The following is a 25,090-nucleotide window of genomic DNA, read 5'->3' on the forward strand; positions in this document are numbered from 1 at the left end:
GACGTCGACGAGGAGTACCTGACCCGCCTGTTCGGGACGACTTTCGGGCCAGGGCCCATGGACAACTTCCAGAGATCCCTGGCCTGGCAGTGCTACCGAGAAGCGCTACCCGTTCGGGATAAGCTCTACAGACACGGCTCGAGAAACACGGGGCCGACCTGCCCGAGATGCGGTCAGAGCGACGAAACCGTTCTGCACGCACTCGTTCAGTGTCCAACAATTTCCGACCTGTGGGCTTATGTCGAACAACTGCTGTCACGTGTGGGACGAGTCGGTTTATCAGCTGAGTCTATCGTCAATATTGTCACGCCTCCTTCCTTCAAACGGGAAGGAAGAGCTATTTTCATCATCCTTGTGGCTATGGCGAAAGAATGTATCTGGTGGACGCGTCTGAAAGGATTGGAGACAACACTTTCCTCTCTGGTCAATCTCTCATCAACTTCTTCAAGTACCACTTGAAAAGGAAAGTGAGAGTAGAGAGGCAAGTTTTGTCTAGCGAATGTTTTAAAAAAAGATGGGTGAATGTAGCAAGAATGGCACGTATGAATGACGAAGCCACCTTGAGCATAGTCCTATGAACCCAGAAATCGAAAAACAAGAGTTGCTTATTTGCAAAAAAAAAAAAAAAAAAAAAAAAAGAAATAAAAATGTGACTTCATTGACCGAGGTTACCGTGGTCTTTTCCGCAGGCTTTTCTTTCCACGGGTAAACCTCACCTGTCCTCCCCTTTACACTTCATATTGACATTCTGTGATAACGATCCCTATTGATCATTTTTTTTTTTTTTTTTTCCTCCCCCCCCCCTTTTTTTTTTTTACCCCCCTTATTTTTGTCCTCTTTCTCTCCTTTTACGATCCCTTTTGATCGAACCTCCCCCTTCCTTTTTTTTTTTTTTTTTTTTTAATACCTTCAAAAGAAAAGCTCTACCTTGTAATTTGTTCTATCTGTGTGCAGCCCTGTGTGGCTAATAAAGAAACATATCTATCTATCTATCTATCTAATACATACATATATTATACATATATAATAAATGTATGCATATATATTATATATATATATGCATGTATATGTATATATGTGCCCGTGTGTGTGTTTGTGTGTGTGAATATATATGTGTATATATATATATATATATATATATATATATATATATATAAAGAGAGAGAGAGAGAAAGAGAGAGAAACGCTTATATACACATAGAAAAGTATATACACACAACCATACATACACAGATCCATCTATTTGTACATACATGCATGCATACATGTGTACGCACTCGCACATAAGAACACTTCCTACTTATGTAACAGCAACTGAATACGTATCTTCCAAATATCTATCGTTTAAGTGATGTATTATATACATAACAATTTTATTTGTTGATTCAACGTTAAAGAAGAAAATGCATCAGTTGGAGAAATAATGTCGAGATGCACTGATAATTTTCTCATCACCGTCTCGTGAGAAGAGAAATTTAGGGATCAGAACGAATTTGCTAACGTTGTATTACATTGTGGAAGGTTTGTGCATTGTAAGATAAATACCTATGGAAACGTTTGAAAAGTTTGAATACGAATCTAGTTTGATTGCAACACACGATAAATGAATGTAAATGCTAGCAACCTGTCAGAGACAGTAGATTTGTTGGAGTTAAGAGAAAAATATCTTCTCGTGAATGTGTTAGGAGAAGGAGAGGAATTGTTCAGGATTAGGAACAAAGCTAGAAGCAAAGGTAATAGATTTGGTGTTGATGGAGTTGTTGATGGTGCCATATGAAATGATCAAATAGCATGATAGTTTCTGTAAAGTTATTAGAAACAAAATGTTTCTTAGCCGTGCTTTTCCCATCTTTTAAATAACTATCTTTACTGGTTGTGTCTTCAAATAGAAGACAATTTGATAACATGTGAGTTGATAGAACTTTCAGGTTTTCTTTGTGTTTGTTTGCTGTTTCTTTTATAGCTGCACATTGTTAGTAAATCATTCGAAGAAGAGTTGGGCTGCAAAATTAAGAATAGTGTGAAATATGACAGAAAGTACTCAACATAAAAATATTTGTGTGATATTTCCACATGATTTAGTAGTAACGGCACAGATAAAAATCATATGCAACAACCAACAACAGAGCTTGGCAATATTAATGACAGACCCTCTATGTGGTCTCCCACTAGCTAGAAGTAGCTGAGAAATATATCCAAAATACCAAACAGAACAAAGAAGGGCATATTAGGTCATGAAATTCTAGATACACTGTCTTGGGAAAAAGATAGGCAATTGTTATAGCATTTTTGATGTTATATCTGACGTAGAGCAAAGCAATAACATTACCAACAAAGCATGTATAGAAATTAGAAGATAGAAATTAAACTATTCGATACCAGACTTGGAATAGTTTTAATACATGACTAATGGTTATAACACATAATATGGCTTATAATAGATATATCCGGTAATTAGAGAATGTGTCTGGTGGTTAAATAGATTTAGTTATCAACTTACATAAAATAACGGATCATTAGTCACCTGTTTCCCTTTCAAATCTTCAAAGTAGCCGTGGATATTCCCTCGTGCCGTATACTTCAATAGTGAGCAAGTTATATAATGCACACACAAATTATATTAAATAACGTTACATAGGAACATTTAATTATTCCTGCTATAAAGTAACTTTAGTATTAAAATCTAAAAGAGTAAGCGACAGAGAGAAAGAAATATAGGTCACGCGCTCTCTCTCTATCTCTCCTTCTCGCTCTCCTCATACACACACACACACACACACACATATATATACATATATATATATATATATTTATATATATATGCACACACACACATGGGCGCACACAAAAGCGTGCGCGCACAAACACACACCCATAAATGCATATACGTGGTCTGATCAATAAGTATCCGGACTGTTGCCATAGTAACGAAACTAAAGCACACAGAGTGTAGCCATTCGGCACAGATTGACCGTGAACTCTGCTGTGCACACACACTAAGTTTTAATGCTCTAGCTCACTTTCGTTGTTTACAGCAGAGCTTGGAAGGAAGGTGTGTAGCATGTGATCGTCACATTGACCATGACAGAGAAAGTTGAGCAGAGAAATTGCATCAAATTTTTACAAAAGCTTGGCGATACCGGCTCAAAGGCCTACGCAAAGTTTTCAAAAGGTTTTTATCGTTCTCGATACAATCAAGACGATCTTTTGCTACTGAAACCCGAGTCCCTTTTTGGTCAGCTGAAAGTAATTTTAACACAAACTTGGCAGACACGCGTCTCGTACTAAAATCTTCAGTGATAATGGACTGAACTGAATCGTAACTAACCTGCACATCGTCTGATAACTCACGTATGATGATTCGACGATTTCCCCTCACAACTGCGCGCACATCTACGATGCTTTTCTAAATTCTGCTGGTTGCGGGTCTCCCAGAACGTTTTTCCATATCGGCATTTTTTCAGCCATCTTGGAAACGTCTGAATCCCTCGTACAATTGTTTACGGCTGATACACTCCCCTCCATCCACTTTCTGCAACTTTGTGTAGGCCTCTGAACAGGTATCGCTATGACAACTTTCTCTGTCATGGTCAATGTGAAGATCACACGCTACACACCTTCCTTCCAAGCACTGCTGCAAACAGCGGAAGTGTGCTAGAACGTTAAAACGTAGTAGGCCTGCATAGCAGAATTCAAGATCAATCTGTGCCGAGCGACTTTACAATGTGTGCTTTAGCTTTGTTACTATGGTAACAATCCGGATACTAATTGATCTGCCATCGTATATACACACACATATATTTAACGAGAGTGGGGTAGTATTCTTTAGTATTATGTCAAATTTAAACGTGTTTCGATTTGTCTTAAGCGCGCACTTATCACACACACATATATATCATAATCCTGTAGATAAATATTATATAGATAGATATTACATTTGTAGTATCTATATGATCTTGTGGTTGATACTAACCGGAGCATTCTTGAGATGGTTGCCTGAGATATACTTTCACCTGAAGCACGCTCTATTTAGCATGAAACGTGAAATCGTAACAATGTATAAATACCAGAGAACTGAGAAATTCGTTACAATATATATTTCGTCATAAGGCGGCGAGCAGGCAGAAACGTTAACACGCCGGGCGAAATGCTTAGCGATATTTCGTCTGTCTTTACCGTCTGAGTTCAAATTCCGCCGAGGTCGACTTTGCCTTTCATCTTTTCGGGGTCGATAAATTAAGCACCAGTTGCATACTGGGTTCGATCTAATCGACTGGCCCCATCTTCCAAAATTTCGGGCCTTGTGCCTAGAGTAGAAAAGAATATATATTTCGTCATCTCACGTTTTGTGATCAAATCGAGGTTAACTGCACTTTATCCTTCTGCGGTTAATAAACGAGATCATAAGAGCATTCGTCGGGAGCCATTTTATTATGTATTTGTTCCAGCTATTTGCACTCTATGTTCACTTGGGTGACTTTAGCAGAGTCTACTTTTTTCAAACACTCGAGTTAATTTCCTGTTTGAGTATAATTTTCTCAGTTCTACCATTAGTCTTGCACTCCCTACAGGAATCATGTACATTAACCTTTCTCCTAACCGAATGTTAAACAATGTAATAGTATCTATGTACAATATCTATGTACTAATATCTCTGTACTAATATCTATGTACAATATCTATGTAGAATAGTATGAAACTCTCTGTCATGTTATAAAATGTAATTCACGCAACACATTAAGTATTTATATATTTGTATATGAAGCCACTTATAAATTATCGTATGTAAAAGTGTTTTTGTCACATCAGTGATTTAACGTAGACCATTTATGTGGCCAACGTATACAGATGTATGAGTTGGTGGGTATAATTTTACCATTTAATCAACCAGGGACTGATGGGCAGTGGCTATGGTTCTTCATTCATCTAGTGATTCTAAGATAGTAAGAAGGAGGGCTAAGTTTTTCTCACACTGGAAACCTACGACGATAGTAAGAAAGTGAATTCCCCTAAATTCAAGGACCTGGTGGTGCGTTAAACTGGTCCTGAATATACATACGTACACATGCATAAATGTGATATATATATATATATATATATATATATATATATATGTATATATATATAGGGATGGTATTATTAAAATACCATCACAAGTGGTAGGCGAATTATTAGCCGTACAGGCAAATTAATAAAATACAAACATACAATATTAGATATGTACATATATACACAAGGGTACCTATATGAGTACCTATATCGCTTATGATAGAAGTAAAAATATACTTCTGTACCACCGAATAGTCCCAAATCTATTACAGACAAGATAGGAAAAAATATCAGTGAACAATAATAATGTCTTACCTCAAATGGGTCTATCATAAGCGATATGTGTACTCATGTAGTACCCTTATGTGTATATATATATATATATATATATATATATAGATATATAGATATATATATGTGCGTATAGCAAAAGCGACAGAGTGATACAAGGGTCGAGAGTACCAACACTCGAAACTCGCGGCCCTTGATTCATTCTGTTGATAAATACTAATATAAATAATTTCGAGTTATACTTTTCCTGTCTGCATCATGTATATATATATATTTATACGAACACACACATATACACAACACACACACATATACACAACACACACATACACACACATACGTACATACATGCACGCACGCACTCACACACGCGCACGCACACGTACACACGCATACACACACACGTACATACACACATATACGCACGCACACACACAAGCACGCATGCGTACACGCACGTACATAACGCGCACACACATATGTGCCACCACCACCACATGCACACACACACACTCAGTCGCTACCACACATACGCAGTTACTGCCACACACACTCGCTACTATACATACACACACGTGTGACAAAGGGCACTAATCAGCACCAGTTTTGCTAGAAATAAGAGTCAAAACAACTCAACAGCTACAGAAAGCACTAGCTTAATGATTGACAGGGGAGGCAGGCTCCTTACAGCAGCAGATACTGCCAGATCATCGATGATTTCGCATTTTAATGCTCATTATATGTAAATATATAGCGTGGAATGGGTCGAAACGATCGCTGTGAGCAATAAAATTTCTAGTATATTCCGTTTCCTGTCTCTATGATTTGCAATATACTCAACGAGCTACAAGGAATTCTTGAGGGAGATCCAGTGACAATTGTGCGAATACCGTAGATGACGTGAGGTAGTCATGGACAGTGAATGTGATTCGTCGACTAACTACCAGAAGCATCCCTAATATATAAATAATTATATATATATATATATATATATATATATATATATATATATATTATATATATATATGTATGTATGTATGTATATATTTATTATTCAAAGGAATTCCAGCTCTGTTTTTTATGTTTTATTTATATTCTTTACTAGCAGCATAGCCCGGCGTTGCACGGGTATGTAAGAGCCCCTAGTAGGCAACGACTAATCCCAATCTAGTCCTTTCCCTCTAGGGAACGAAGGCGCATGTGTAGGTTGCAATGTCTTCTCTTCACTCGAATACTTCTGTGTATACGATGTTCCTAGCTGTCCCTTTGGGCGATAAAAAGGTCAAGTTGTGTCCCCTAGACAGAAAATGTGTTGCATATAAAAAGCTTAGATTCTCGACCCCATGTCGAATTTATCGATTTTTTTCAGAACTGGGGAGACTTTTCAAAATTTTCGCTGCGTTAGTTTTGAATTATGACATTGGGCTATGTGTGTGTCAAGTTTCATCAGAATCGGTTGAAAGCCGTGGTTAGGGTGAGGGTACAACCTGACAGACACACAGACAGACAAACTGCCGTTTATATATAGAGAGATAATATTAATGTAGAATATAGAATATATAACATAAATAGTATATATAGTGTTGTAAAATGAAATGAAGTATTGATTGTCTTATTGAATAGATGAAATGTTGAATATAAAATATTAAAATATATATATAAAATATATAAAGTGAGATAGGGGTTGTGAGTGTAACCCACTATGGGATAACATTTATCCAATACACTGCCAGTAAAGTACCCAGAAAGGCTAATACATAAATGCTAAGAATTGCAATGCAATTAATTCATTGATAGAAATCTATTCCTCTATTTTCTTATTTTGTATATAAAAAATATATATATATATATGTATGTATAAACATTATATATATGTGTATGTGTGTGTGCGTGTTTATATATATATATATATATATATATATATATATATATATATATATATATATATATATTGCTTGTATATACAGATAGAAAGTGTGTGAGAGAGAGAGAGAGACAGACAGACGGAGAGTCTATTTTACGAAAGAGAATTCCTTTATTTTTCTATTATCATTATATTAACGTTTATTCTTTATAGTATAGGCCAAAGGCCGGAAATTTTGTGGAGGAGGTTAGTCAATTTCATCGACCCCCAGTGCTCAACTGGTAGTTATTTTATTGAACTCGAAAAACTGAAAGTAAAGTCAACCTGCTTCTGCGGAATTTGAACTCAGGACGTAAAGCATTTTGACCGGCATGCAAATGATCCTGCCAGCTCTCTGTGTTGGTTACTACCATTATATTAACGGTATTTATTTAAGTCGCCTAAGAATATGTATAGCTGAAACTACTTAGCTCTTATATTCAAGAAATATGCAAGCTTTATAACAAACATCTTAGTTGGGATCCTTAAACTTGATTAACAAATTCAAAGTGAACCTTTCCTAGAGTCAGAATTGATGTTTTCAACTTTGCCCACGTTAACGTAGATTTATCTCCTTTAAAACTGAAGCAAAAGCAATTTCTAGATAACAGCATAAATAGAAACCACTGTAGAAAGATTATCAAGCTTTTTTTTCTAATTTGTTCAGTGGTTCACCTTTACAATTTACTCCAGAGCACCCCGTCTCCAGTTTTTTAAAAATGAAGTTAATAAACTTTTAAATCCAGGATACGTGAATGTTAGTAAAATTAAAATATATGAAGAGACATTTTACAGTCTACTCTGAAATTCGATTAAAAATAATTAACTTAAAAGAGTTGATAAACGATGTTTTTCATTAGATAGAGAGAAATGATCATGTAAGTAAATCTAAAAGACGAATTTTTCTCAAGGAAATGGTTATTTATCTGTCACGAAGCTTTTTACTAATTATTTACGAGTTACTCATCCAAACACATTTTTATTCAAGTCATTCTTAAATTGAAACTCATCTTTTATGCAAACATATCTTTTATTCGAGCACAACTTTAGTCAAATACATCTTTTATTCGAACACTTCTTTATTCAAACAACTTTTATTCCACTCAACTATGAATTGGATTACTAGCATGGTCTCTTTAAAAGTAAAGTATTGAGAAAAGTTTTTTTTTTTATTGAAATGTATTTCTCCACTTCAGCATTTAATATATTCGCGCCTTTGTCTGCACACGTAGGAGAGTAAATCAACAGTTTTACTTCAGTCTGTATAGCTGCATGCAAATCAATGATGAGAGATTGGTTGCATAATAAACAAGAGAATAGTTAAGTTAAAGCTTTGATTTTGCACATTGAAAGGGGTAGAGTGTTAAGGGCCAACCAAAATCAGCGTTTGCAAAGTTCGAAGTGATACAAAAATGTAGTTTCACACAAAGAAGACTGAGAGATGGGTTAAAGCCGAATTGTAGTCTCTTGTTTGGGCAGATGACCATCACTTTTGAGGGAAAAGCGTTCGTATTTACCCTTGACCGGTGCTATATTTTATCAACCCCGAAAAGAGGAAATAATAAGTTAAATTCGGCAGATTTTAAACTCAGTAGGCAAAGTGTCGGATGAAATACTGCAAGATATTTTTTCCGACGTTCAAACGCTTCTGCCTGCTCGCCGACCGACTAACCCTACTAACATTAAGTAAGAAAAGTATTTCAGACAAAGTTGAATCGATATCAGACTGTATGAATAGTTGATTTAATTCGTTACCTATGTCACTCCCACCCTGTGACTCCTGTACGCCTTGGACATATCCCGTATAATGTTCAATAATCAGAACATATCTCGTATTTGAATGTAACTCGATATCGTCATATGCTGTTTCCTAATACCGTTGGGAGTTCTTCCTGTCTTGCTAACAGTCTCCAAAGTCCTTTCAATAAGATCATGACCACCATTCGATTATACACACAGATATACATACACTCACACACATATATATGTATACATACAAGCATATACACATATACACGCAAACACACATGTTTATAAATACATATGAATGTATATGTGTGTCTGTGTAAACATACACATGCTTATGTTTACACACACAAGTATATATTAGCGTGTAAAAATATGTAATGATGAAAGGAACATGATGTGACAGAGATTACTCTGTCTATTCTATTGCGAAAGGAATAGCAATAATATATATTTCAGTTGATTGGTCACAGGATAAATTATGGAGGGATGAAAGAGAAAATTGACACTATGAGGATCAGTTTCACCTTCGCTCCTTGCATGGTTTATTAACAGACAATCAGTAATAAATTGAAATGGATTAAATTAACTTCATCTCTACTCCCTTTTACGAAAATTAGCCTTGTGTCCAGCTAAAGTAAATTAATAATTTGCATTAACATTGTTATCTAAAACCTCCACGGTCCATGTATTTCAGTATGAACGTGCTGTAAATATGAAAAAGTTATTTCTGACCAATCAATGATTTCTAAAATACTAACACTCTCACCGCTACCTCAGCACAGATATTATCAACATAGCTATTAACACCAGTATAAGAATAACTAATACCTATAGTTTCATTGCAATCCTGCACGACTACCAGAGCTATCGCTTTATTTATTGCTATTTATGGAGTCTTGACAATGTGCTCGCTTCCTTTAGGAATTCCTTCTCTGATTTTACCAACAACCTACCCATCGATGTTCAGGCGTATCAAATGCATTGACAGCATCTTTTATATTTTACTTGTTCCAGCCAATCGACTGCGGTCACGCTGGGGCACCGCGTAGAGTAATTTTAGTAGAAAGAGTCGACCCCAGTACTTATTTTCTACAGCTTGATACTTATTTTATCGGGTACTTTTGCCGAACCGTCAAGTTACTGGGACGTCAACATACCAGCACCGGTTGTCAAGCCATAGTGGGGGTCAAACACAGACACACAGACAGAATCACTCACTCACACACACAAACACACACACACACACACACCACACACACACACATACACACACACATACAAAGGACTTCTTTCAGTTTCTGTCTACCAAATCCACTCACAAGGCATTGATCGGCCCGAGGCTATAGTAAACACTTGCCCAAGGTGCTACGCAAGAGTACTGAACACGGAACCATGTAGTTGAGAAGCAAGCTTCTTACCACACAGCCACATTCGCTCGCTCTAATGCAATTACAACATCTACTCTACCAACTACTTGCCTTACATGCTTCGCAAAAACCAGTCGAATAATCGTAATATATATATATATATGTCTATTCAATGAATCCACTGTGTCCTCTTCTCGTTCCGTGCCTTCAACAATCTCCTCTACGTCATTAAATCACTTCGTATTACTAACTGCATGCACACACACAAACAAACACACACATACACACACACACATGTACATACAACTTCAACACTTCGTGCCAAACCTCCACCTCTGCTTTGTATATAATTACTACAACAATTAATGTACCAGCCGGGATCCCATTCCCTCGCCTTTCCTCCTCCTCCTCCTCCTCCTTTTATCCTTGTACCATTATTCTCGTTGTGATTCACTCAAAACCCTACACTAGGTATTAGTACTTCGTCCAAGCCTTCTTCTCAAAAATAGAACCCCCCCCCGCCGCCACACACCTCCGTTTCCTTGTACAAAACATGGGCATTTAGAAATTCAATATGAACATTAACTACATCGATATCACTAGTTCGGGAAAACATTATACGTGTAAGGACCGATGGCTGTCACTTTTGAACTAATTATCAATACAATCTCGTACCACCAGCGTCGTCACCAGCATCACCCCCAGCATAATTACCACCACCACCACCATCAACAACTACAACAACAACAACAGAAATACTACTACTACTACTACTACTACTACTACTATCTAAACACACAAATACACACACAAACACAAACACAAACACACATACACACGTATAGAAAGTACAATAGATATCAGTACAATTATCACTATATTGTTCTCATCATCATCATCATCATCATCATCGTCGTCGTCGTCGTCGTCGTCGTGATCGCCACAGCTCCATCACAAGCACCACTGTCACCGATAACCTCCTCCACCACCGCCGCCGTCGCCACCACCACCACCACCACCACCACCACAACCGCCACCACCACCACCACCACTACCACCATCACTACCACCATCAAAAACAGCAACAAGAACAACAGCAACAATATCATTAAGCACAGCATTAACAAACAATACCAGATGATCTACATGTAAGATATGAAACTTCATAATTCTGGTGTAAAATGCAGTTGAAATATGAATTACATGTCTCCTGATTTATTGATGATAAACAAATACAAAAACGCCGAAGCGAAAGAACATTATCAAACTTTTGAAACTTAAATATCTGTTGAAGTACCCTCGCTTCCCCACACCTTCCGTTTCTTACCGAAGCAACGACATTCGAAATTAATATAGAAAATCAATCGTTTTCATTCGGGGACTGAAATAAGAAAATATATATAAAGTAAACGATGAAACCTATTTTGGCTTTTAATGCAATAAATCAATTTAATATGCTAATTAAATAGTAAAAAAAATAACACTCCAATTGATTGCAAAATTCTCTCTCTCTCTCTCTCTCTCTATCCCTCTCCTCCTCTCTCCCTCCCTCCCTCTCATTCTTGCATGATGTTGGGTTGATAACTGGTTGAAGAATTATGGCCATTTTTCAAAGCATGAATATTCAAAAGAGATTTGTCACGAAGCCACGGTTTTGTGAGATAAATTTAGTATTTCTTTTCTTTTTACACGGTTGTAACATCAAACTGATAATAAATATATTTCGAGGGATGATTTATAGAATATTTCCGTGTAGAGTTTAGCCAGTGAGATTCTTCCAATGCAATGTCAATTAATGACAGACAGAATTTCAGGTTTCGGAACATGAAATATTTTCTGCTGGAGATTCGCCCCTTATTTCATGCTCAGTATGATAAACTTTGATGTAAGTCAACAAATTCCTTATAGTCTCATTATTATTAAATGATATATTATTCAAGGCAGCTATCTGCTTACAAATTGTCCTTATATGACAAAGCACTTTAATCTTATTGAATAGCCTTTGAAAATTAGTGAAAAGGTCTCCATGCGGAGTAAACCACATTTTTTTAAAATATTTCCTTCAAACTTTAATGCTAGTATTCCACAAACGAACTAAAAGTCTTTCTTTTACATAGGTTTGTGAGAAGTATAAAAGGCAATTTATGGCGTTTATCAAATTGTAGCTCATAGTGGATGAAGATTTTTATTTATTAATAAATGAAAACTGTGATAGCAGCAAGTAGCAACAGATATTAACAGTAAACTGTGTGTTTAGAACAGATTTAGGGAGGAAATATTTGAATACCCCTGGAATGAATATATACATACCTTCCTCATAATTGCTTGATACCTACTTATACACACAAACATAGACATTGTGCCTCAGCACACTGGCGGCGCTCCTAGCATGTCCACAATCTTAGAGCTGAAACGTATAAAAGAATACACACACACACATATTATAAAATAATACACACACACACATATTATAAAAGAATACACACACACATATATGTACACGTAAAAACACACGTACACACAAACGTAATACATACACAGACATGGATGTATCTATGTATATGTATATATGTATGTATGTATGATGTATGTATGTATGTATGTATGCATGTATGTATGTATGTATGTATGTATGTATGTATGTATGTGCCAGTTCATGTCTACGTATGCATGATTGCATGTTTAGTTAAATATGTTACGTTTAATGCTGTTAAATTCAAAGGCAACTTACTGGATTAATATAAAATGGAAGTATATATAAATGTTGAATGACTAGTCGACCACGCCTGTGGCAATAATCAAAATGAAATAGCGCTTACTATATTTTGTTACAATTATAATTTCAACTGAATTATTATTAGATAATAGAATGTATTATGTTTAACGTAGCTCAAGGATAGAGCAAAATTTAGAATTTGGTAGAGATAAGAAGCACAAGTATTCACAAGTAGAGAATGTCTGGAGCGCAAAGTACATGCCTGAAGGTTTATCAAAACCCCTCCAAGTCATAAATAAACGCCACAAGCTTTAAACGTCGAGTGATATATTTTGTTTTCTAACGATGGTATGCTAGATTGTTCTGCCCGCTGACCAACAACATCTAATGGTTTCTACAACTTCGTTAACAAACCGAGAAATATTTCACCAAATTTCTTTTAGTTCTAAAGTTTCGCAAACGAGAAAAACTGTAAAATATTATTTATGTTATAACAACAAATAACATCCGCTTTCGTTTTCAAACCCAAACATGGCTAAAAGCAAAAAGAAATAAAAATAAATAAAAATATAAAATAGCAAATACTAATTAGTTTATATATAAGCGCAGGCGTGGCTGTGTGGTAAAAAGCTCGCTTCCAAACCACATGGTTCCGGGTTCAGTTACACTGCGTGACACCTCGGGCAAGTGTCTTCTACGATAGCCAGGAGCACCACTGGTGTTCTCCAGAGGAGGCACCAGTCCTGGTTTGAGTGGATTCCCCCGATCGCAACATTCTGTGTTCTGTTCATCAGGAAATACTTAACCCCGCATAACAGTTTACCATGGATTTCAATATTTGGCAACTTTCACAGGAGGATATTGTGACCGACTCTGTCGAGCGCTTTAAAGACATCATCGATGTTAGACAGTTCCTGCCGTAACGAAATCCACGCTGGTTGGAATTTAGAAGATTGTGACTCAACAGGAAGCCAGTTATACTTGATATTACTACTCTCTTAAACGCTTTGATGATATGGGAGGTGAGTGAGTTTGGGTGATAGTTAGGACCTGTTTCCCTTTTTTTGGAGACCGGGATGGTACATTGGGATCAGAACTGTTTCCATATATGAACTGAGTCTAAAGAGTTTCTCCAGAGATTAGTTAGAGGAGTTGCAAGTTGATGTCTGCATTCTTCCAGGAGACTAACGGGGGAATATATCAGGATCTATTGTAGAATAATACTAGATTTCATTTATTGCTGCTATGATGTCTGAAGTAGTAAAAGTTATGTACGAGATAATGCCTCGAGGCATGTCATCCGTCTTTACGTTCTGAATACAAATTCTACTTAAGTCGACTTTCACTCTTTCATTCTTTCAGGGTCGATGGAATAAGTACCAGTAGAGCACTGGAGACGATGTAATCGACTTACCCCAGCCATGAAATTACTTTGTGCCAAAATCTGAAACAGTATGAAATATATAGCTATTTCTGTGGAAAAACTGCTACTGGAGATCTCTTTACAAGTACGTTGTTCAGTTTTGGACAGTAAGCATTGAGAGAGGAGTCTACTGTTGTAGTGCTATCGTATATCAGTATTTTCTTTTTAATATAAAGTCCTCTTTTTTTCTCTCTCTCATCTCTCCATCTGTATTAGACCACACTTTACAGTTCTGTATTATAGATCATTGTTATCTGTATATATAAATGTAAATCTCTCAAGTGTTCTGCACTGTTAATATTTTCTTTAACGGGTTAGTCAAGTTTACAGAAATCATCGCGTGAAGTGTGCTGTGCCATTTGTTTTGTGGACATAAAACCACTTGAATCAACCATTTCAAAATCCATTCTGATCACTTCAGCTGTGTGAATGGAAGCCAACAGTAACATAAATGAATTCTAAAAATTCTTATGAACAACTGAATCACTCCTCATCAAAATTTAGATAGATCCAAAGCATCATAGAACGTCATTTCTCTATCGACACGTCTTTGAATAAAATACACCCTTCGCGGTTTCCGTTTTAATTCAGCGCATGTTTTCTGTTTCTAGAAAATTAGGAAAAAAAAAAAAAAAGATGGAATTGTTTTTGAAGTTATTTTTTTAATTCGTTAATTAGAAAGACGAAAGTTTAATGATTTTATATGAAACATCAATATTTTTATTTCAGGATTATATTTCAAAATTAATGAAAATGTTTGATTTATAGTTTGCCATATTTCTTCGTTTATTTTAATTCCTTATTGATCCCACTCATGTTATTTTCCTTTTACCTTCTTGTTGTATGCATGCATGCATGTATGTATGTATGTATGTATGTATGTATGTATGTATGTATGTATGTATGCATGTATGTATGTATGTATGTATGTATGTATGTATGAATGCATGTATGTACATATGTACGTGTCTGTGTGTGTATATATATATATATGTATATATATATATAAGTATATACATATATGTATATACATATACATACATACACACACACACACACACACACACACACACACACATATATATATATATATATATATATATATATATACATAGTGAGTGAGTGAGACAGAAAAAGAAAATTAGAGAGAGAGATAACGGGCGCTCTCATCAAGAATTCCATATGAGAGCTTCAGTAATAAAAATTGAGAAAAAATTTACTCTGCAACCAACACATTTATTTTAAGTGGTGTAAGATTGTACAGAAACCACAGTAGACAGCAGAGTGAACTCCACTAAGCTCACCAAAGTTGCCCGGTGGTGGTGCTAAAGTGAAAGGCAATGTTGACCGTGGCGGGAATCGAACTTAAAATGCAGAAAGTACAATGAAACAAGGCGTAGTATTGTCATACACGTATGGTGTACATACAAACGCAGGGGCGCGCACACATATACACATTGGTTTAAAATTTTGTCACAAGGCCAGCAATTCTGGGGGTTGAGGAAGTCGATTACATCGACTCCAGTCCTCAACTATTTTATCACCTCCCAAAAAGGCGAAAGGCAAAGTAAACCTCGGCAGAATTTGAGCTCTGATCGTCAAGACAGACGAAATGCTGCTAAGCATTCTGCCCGGCTTAATAATATATATATATATATATTATATATATATTATATATATATATATATATATATAATTGTAGTCTGGGGGAGTTATGTGGTGACAGAAATTGTCTGACACCATGACTGGGATCTTCTGCTTGTGTGGCAGGTTTTCCAGCAGCCACCCTATATATTATATATATATATAATTGTAACATCTGGCCACATAACTCCCCAGACTGCAACACCCTTGATTATAATGTGTGGGACGCAGTTGAGCGAGAGGCCGACAAAACTCCTTGTAACACCAAAGATGAACTGGAGGCAAGGATTATGGCAGCATTCATCGACTTAAACAAAGAGACCGTCCAGCAGAGTTGCAGGAGATTCCAAAGTTGTCTGTGGTTGAAGCCAATGGCAATTTTGTTGAACAAATATACTCTTTTGTATTTCAAGATATTTTTATGTAATTTTGGTAAATATATCTGTTAAAATGAGATGCCAGAGTTATTTTCATTTTTGCGTAATTCAGACGACAATTCATTACTGCACCCTATATATATATATATATATAATATATAATATATATATATATATATATATATATATATAGATATATATATATATATGTATGTATATATATATGTATGTATGTATATATATATATATATGTATATATATAAGGTGCGTAAGATATTAGAGGATAGATTTATGCTTATAAAAAAAACAGATATATAATAACACACAGTGACTTCATTTATCAAAAACTGCTGTGAGGATAAAAATAAACCTTCTTTTCTATAATGTTATTCAATAAAACTACTTTCAGCTTCAAAATCTGCTCCTATATGGAATCTAAATCATCTACATGCTCGAATGAAGTGGTCCTGGTTCTTTTTGGACATTACTGTGACTATGGCAGCTTTCAAAGAATCTTTGGTGTTATGTGTTCATGGAACTCTCTCTCAACAATGCTCAACATGTAATAGACCAATAGATTGAGATCTGGAGAATTAGGTGGCCAGATGTTAGGGGTTATGTGATCATGAAAATTTTCAGCCATACATTCCTGTGTTACTAGAGCCATGTGTGATAGTGAAGAGTCTTAAAAGGACATATGACCTTTTATTGCATACACTGTGTATCAAGGGACTAACAAATATTCCCAGGACTTCAATGTAGGCGGCAGAGTAAGCTCTAAGGCCTTGTGGAAAGAAGTAAGGAGGAATCACATGTCCTTCGTTGCTGACAACCCCTAAAACCATGACAGTTGCAGGAAATTTTGTATGCATAACACTTAGAACTTCAGAAGGGTCTGCACATAACCGCCTGTCATTTCTTCTCATAACTTTTTAATATTAATATTAATCGAAGTTTTTTTCGTTTGAGAAAAACCAAATCAAATCTTCTGTTGGATTTTTCAGTTAATTTAAGAGCCTTTTAGATTTGATGTTGTGATTTCCTTTTGCATTTTCGGACAAATTGACCTTCCCTCATCATATAAGACTTGTACTTGATGTCTTCGTGGACAACAGTTCTGACTGTTCCTTCTGATACATGGAGATTTTTAGCAATTGACCTCATGGACTTTCTGGGATTGTAATCAATAGTCTGTTGAACTTGCTGGATAAATTCATGTGTTCTGATGATTTCAGAGCGTTTAGAATGCTTCTTATTCTTTGATACTGGTGATACGTTTCCATCTTCAGTCTCTAAATCCTTACAAATTTTGTAGGTGAAAGATCTGGTAACTTTTAAAAATTGAGATATTTCTAAATCGCTATGCTTAGCCTTTATAACCACAATAACAGTATACCCCTTTCTTCATTTCTTGAGTAAGCTTTGTGTCTGCCATTATTCTTTTCTGAAACAAAGAATAAACAGAGATAGCAGAAAATGCAGCAATGAACCAAAATGGTACGTCCTCAAGTACTTTACGCACCTTGTGTGTGTATATATATATATATATATATATATATATATATATATATATATATATAATATATATAAAACTTATAAACAAGGGCAAAATAAAAAAAATTTCAATGCCAAATATGCCGAAATAGACTTAATCGTCAATAACCATATAATTTATCACTATAAGCACGCGTCTCGAAAGCAAGCCGATAGAAATTTCTAAAAGAAATTTCGTTATTATCAAATCGGTCCCAATTTCTGAGTTAATTTATCGCCGAGTTAGTTTATCACTGATGACGAGGAAAACATTCTAAATGAATTAACTCAGAAATTGGGACCGATCAGATAATAACGAAATTTTTTTAGAATTTCTATCGGCTTGCTTTCGAGACGCGTGCTTATAGTGATAAATTATATGGTTATTGACGATTAAGTCTATTTCGGCATATTTGGCACTGAAATTTTTTTCTTTTGCCCTTGTTTATAAATTTAACCTTTAAAGGTATTTTTTTTATATGCTGGGCATGGATAAAATTTTTTCGAAAATTTTATCCTATATTATATATATATATATGTATATATATATATAAATATTAGAATGGAGAAAGTTGCTTATCAATTAGGTATGTAACAATTACTAAAAGAAAGCAATTATTAAAGGCTTGACCGTTTGGAAAATATTTAAATAAATTTATGTTCTAAGAAATTTCTAATAATTTCGATTTCTGAAGTTTATTGAATTTTTGAACTCTAAATTTTCACAAATTTAGATATTCATTGCATTCACTGAATATTCCGTTTTCATTTGCAAAGTCTCTCACTCTCTATTTTAATGTTTTCACTTCAAATTTAAATTCGGTACTTGCAAACCCCACAATTTATTCTGTATACGTAATGTAAAAACATTATTTATTGAATGAAAAATTTTTATATACCGGTATAAGATTACAATATATGTAAAAAAACAAAGTTTGCTTTTTTTTAGAAGCGTTGAGATGTATTGAAATATACAGATATGGAAATATTTTATTCTCAAACGCATAATAATAACGCTGAATAACATAAATAGAATAAAACATCCTAATATTGCAGAAAAATTATTAAAGGCTTGACCGTCTGAAAATTATTTTATAAATTTATGTTCCAAGAAATTTCCTATAATTTTGATGTCTGAAGTTTATTGAATTTTCGAAATCCAAATTTTCATAAATTTAAATTTTCGCTGCATTTACTGCGGAGTATTCCGTTTTCATTTGCAAAGTCTTGCACTCTCTATTTCAATGTTTAAAAAAAATGAAGTGATTTTGATGTTATGGCCGTTTGGAATCCTGTAAGGTTTGCAATAATAACTATTTGGACCGATTTTGGCCATTTTTTTAAAACTTAAAATGTATGAGAGGAGCCTTTTCGGTAAAAAAAAATTTTTTAATGTAACTTTTTTCAAAGGAGAAGGTGAACAATTCAAGAGACGTTTGGCTGTTGTTTCTAGCACAACCCAAACCACCCTCCATTATCACTCTCACATGTATTGAGGTTTTTCCTTTATTTTCCTTCCATTAAATACATTTTATGGAACGATGATGCCGAAGTACATGTGGTCCATTTGTGGAATATAAGCAAAAAAAAAATTGTCATGTAAATTTTAACCCTCATCTCAATCATACGAAGGCTTGTTTGTATGTGTGTGTATGTGTGTGTGTGTGTGTGTGTGGTGTGTGTGTGTGTGTGTGTGTGCGTGTATGTGTCAGAAAAATATTTTCTAACAGAAAAGTATGCTGTTAAAACGTATTATCGTTTGCGTAATTTTTTAAAAATCACTGTGGATAAAAGCCAGCAATGACCTTCTCAACATCTCCAATATTTTAAATTATAAGCAGAAACAATCAGGGGTAGAGAGTGGGGTTTCGAATTTTATTTTTTATAGCATATAAATGTATTTATGGGGAGAAAGATATTGAAAAACCATCAATAGATGCGAGGGTGATAAAGAAGCAAAGTAGGTTGTCTTGGGATGTGCTAGAAACAACAGCCAAATCTCCCTTAAAGCACTTGTTTTTCCCTCTGAAAGTATTAACATTAAAAAACATTTTTTACTGAAAAGGCTCCTCTCATGGTTTTGAAGTGCAAAAATAATTGGCTAAAGTAGGTCCGGAGTGAGATGATGAGAGAGGGGGAGAGGTTGTAATAAAAATATTCAAAATTTTTTTAATACCAGGATGTCCCCACCACATCATTTCGAAGGCTATGATATATATATATATATATATATATATATAATATATATATATATATATATTATATATATGTGTGTGTGTGTGTGTGTACAACCAGGTGGAGTCTTGCTAATTTTTCCGTAGGATGAAAAAACGATTTTTAATCGATTTTCGAACCTCTTAGGCTCTCATTAGAAGTATGTACATCAATTTGACCAATCCCAGAGAAGCAAGGCGAAAGTACACTCAAACACCTATGTGTGTTTATACACATATAAACACAGGTGCAGAGATACACGCACACACACAAACATTAATTTCAAATTTTGGCACAAGGCAAGAAATTTCGGGGGATAGGGAAAGTCGATTACATCGATCCCTGTCCTCGAATATTTTATTGAGAGCGAGAGGATGGAAACAAAATCGATCTTGTATACTCAACAAATTCGAGAGCTCCCGTTTTCTGTGGTTACCAATTTGCATACCGTAAGAGTTCACATTATATATATATATATATGATGCAAAAAAGTATAACATAAAGGCGTTGTAAAAACACAGATTGTAATAGTTGACGTTCAGGAAATGAGGAGAAAAGAACGAAATGTCTTTTACGTTTCAATTATTATCTCTTCTTCTGAAAGATAGGATTATCATTTCTTATCTTCTTTCTCTCTCTCTCTCGCTCTCTCTCCCCCCTCTCTCTCTCTCTCTCTACCTATATAAACATACATATTTATACATATGTATGTCTTATGTAAATGACATACACATATGTATGTACACACACAGACACAGATACACATATTTACGTATGCTCATAGATACATACATATAAATGCACACATATGAACATATATACACTCACCGATAAACATTTGTAAGTACATTTATACACACATACACACACATATGTACACAAGTATTATTTATCTTTGTATAGGTAATGTATATATATATATATATATATATATATATATATATATATATATATATATATATATATGTTTATATATATGCATATGTTTTATTTCATTTATTAATATATTATATGACTAACGCACGCACCCTCTTAAGTAAGATTGTTCTGTATATCAAGTTTTGGTCTTGATATTAACTCTGACGCGCACTCTTCACCTTTCTGCCCCATCCCTATTCTTTGATTTTCTTTTTCCTCTACTTAACTTGTCTCTTCCTCTCTCTCTCATTCTTCAGTCACTCTCTCCCCCTCACCATTCTTCATGGTTTCCTCGCAGCCATTCCCCTTCTTCTCTCCCTTCCTCTTGCTCCTCCTCCCCCCTTCCCGTCGTCCACCCGCGACGATACTTCCGCTCCGACTGTCTTTCTGGCCTGGCCTTTCAAGGTAACTGGACGACATTCTTCCTGCTCCCCTGTCGTTCACAAAAAATTCTGCGTTTGCAATACTTTTTTCGTTCGGCGTCAACAGCCCTTCTTATCTTGTTTTTCCCTGTCCTGTCTTTTACTGTTTATATTTTTGTACTGTCGTTACTGTCCTGTTTTTTTACCATTTTTTTACCATTTTTTAGCCATCTGCGAAAAGATCTCAGAATTTTAATTGATTTGCTTTTCGCAGGAAGGAAAGTTTCTTGTCGAAGATACGTCTCGCTTTTATCCTTCGAAACGTAGAGTAGATGAAACCATAGCGAGTGAAGAAGGGGTTTTTTCTTTGTGTTAATTGTCCTGTACTCCATTTTTTGCTGTTTTTAAAAAAATGTCCAGTTCCTTTGGTTTGTGTCTATGTTTTCGTTTCTCCTTGTGTTCGACGTCCCTTTGGTGTCCTGTACTCATATATGCGTGTATATGTACATGTAGAGGTAGGTACGTACATATATGTTTATATATATGCATGTTTTATTTCATTTATTATATATATATATATTATATATATATATATATGTAGGTCCCGGGTTGAGTCGGGGTTAACCACAGTAAATAAGGTACTCAATACATAGCAGAGTAAATTAATTTATTTTATAGAAGGAGCTTCTACAGGACTAGAACTGTTTCATTCAAAAGAAATCATCAGGAAGCTCAGGAGCTTCCTGATGATTTCTTTTGAATGAAACAGTTCTAGTCCTGTAGAAGCTCCTTCTATAATATATATATATATATATATATATATATAATATATATATATATATATATATATATATATTACGGAGATGTACCTGCATAGCAAGTGATTTGATCTGAGATCGTGTGCTGAAACGAAAAGAATTGCAGCGTGGAAGGTGTTTGTAAGCCATTTAAGAAACACACAAAAGCCGTTCGATTCATATATATATATGCACGTATACACATACATATGTGTATGTATACACACACACACACACACACGCACACATATATATATATATATATATATATATATATATATATATATATATACATACATATAGACATATATATATATATACACACACACATGCTTCATTGGAAGGGTGCAGCAGTAGATATTTTGACTTGTTCAAACACACCAGATTCATTAACCGAATAAAAAGTTGCTAATCCTTATACAACTATTAGCAAAGTAAAAAAAAACAAACAAAAATGAACATGTATTAATACTAATAATATAGATGATGGTAATGGAAAATGAAAAAAAAATGGATTAAGCTAAAGGTAAAACAGAAGATAAACGGGTTGGGTGTTGCAAAAGGACAGCTCAAAGGAATGATAGATAAGAAATGAATAAAAATGTTAAGATTGTCTTGAAGAAATGTTGTAGTTATAATGAGTTAAAGAATGTACAGACACACTATATACATATTTCACGCAGGCATATATACGCGTTACATATACACTATGCACACATGATACGTATATTTTACCAATCACATACATCCCACATGTTCCACACAGTGTCGCACACTCATGCACTACACACACACTATGCATATACACAGAGACACGGTAAGCAGATACACACACACACACACACACACATGCACGCACGCAAACACACATGCACGCACGCAAACACACACAAACAACTCGGGCTCATATACTGCATAGTACCAAGTGTTTACAGAATTCCCAAATCCGCACAGAGACTAGCACACACACACACACATCATATTTCATATTTGCATCAAGTTCCAAATATACACACCACATACGCCATTCAACATACAGACAAACCACACCCGCACATATCAGACAAGATACTCTACTCATACACGCACGATACATACACACCACGCATGCAACATACACAAACATTACACATGCACACATACACTACGCACGCAGCATACACAAACATTAGGTGTATGCACATACACTATGCACGCAACATACACAAACACTACACTTACACATACACATACACTACGCACACAGCATACACAAACACCCCATATACACATATATCACACAAATGCACACTACACACGGAAGATACACACAAAGATACGTCACGCAAACACATCACCACTCACGTGCTAGAGCATACAAATACAATGTACTCCACATTACGAGAGCCACTACGTGGTCGCTTGATTTGCTAGAAATAACAAGCAAAAATTCTCAAATTATGCCTTACAGTCTTAAAATAAGAAGGAAAAGTCAGTGAATCTAGACAAGAATTTACAAAATTTACAAATGTTAGGCATGGATGGAATGCTTTTGATCATATTTCTGCTCGATGAGGGTTGGCTAGGGGCTAAAAAACACAGCTGTCACTCAAACACGCAACATATTCGCGTGTATGGAGAGGGAGTATTAGAAAGATTATTCTGTGGCTTATGTGCATATGCATTTGCATTTGTTTATGCTAGAGTTGGTGTGCATGCAGTACATTGTGGGTGTCAGTGCGTGCGTGCAAGAGAGATGTTTAATTATCGAAGTCAGCATCTGTTTGGAGGATATCATAAATTGGACACATTTAGCTTCTCCAGTTCATTAAACCTCGCAGTTAATCAACAGTAAATCATGCAAACACTGTAACGTTTACATTAATCTTGTCTTTTTCTAGAGTTATTACGTCTGTGCGTAGAGCGGGGAGGGTCGGCATGTCAGCAAATATTCATACATTTTAAATCCTAATGTGTTCTCGAACAACAAAGATAGACCTTACTGGGTTCACCAAATATGGTGCCTCTTCTAAAAGTGCTGTGGATACGAGTATTATATGATTTTATTGCGGAAACCTTTGCACCAAGTGCCCAAATCCTTTTTGATTTTTAAAAAAGTATAATTTAACTAACAGTCTAATATGTCCACGGTCATAAGATTATAGATATAACTCCTGGACCAGGCGGTCCGTTGTATTCTTGGGTAAAGTAGCTCATTTTTTCGCCCTTTTCAAGCCTAGCCAAGCTCATGGGTCCGGTTTCCCGGTTTCTCTGGCGTATGTGTTCCCCCTGCTGGACAGGACGCCAGTCCATCGCAGCGTTACTCAAGAAACAGGAAAAAAGAGTGAAAGAAAGTTGGGGCGAAAGAGTACAACAGGGGTCGCCATACCCCTGCCGTTTCCTCGTGGAGCTTTAGATGTTTTCGCTCAATAAACACACACAACGCCCGGTCTGGGAATCGAAACCGCGATCCTCCGACCGCGAGTTCGCTGCCCTACCCACTGGGCCGTTGCGCCCCCACAAAAGTAACTCATAGCAGTAGTAAAAGCGGGGTATCCTCAAAACAACCATCAGATGTCGTTTTCAAGCCCCAAAACACTTGATCTACTTCGCTGCTTTCCATTTGTCACACAATGCCCTTTATAATGCTACCACCTCTTTATTACTGACCTTATCCCACTCGAGTTAGATAGGTGAATTATACTTTTTCATATGTTTAATATATAATCCACACTGGTTTTCTAAGTACATTTTAGAATTCATTGTTT

The sequence above is a fragment of the Octopus sinensis genome, linkage group LG2 (genome assembly GCF_006345805.1).
Source record: "Octopus sinensis linkage group LG2, ASM634580v1, whole genome shotgun sequence".
Lineage (NCBI taxonomy): Eukaryota > Metazoa > Mollusca > Cephalopoda > Octopoda > Octopodidae > Octopus > Octopus sinensis.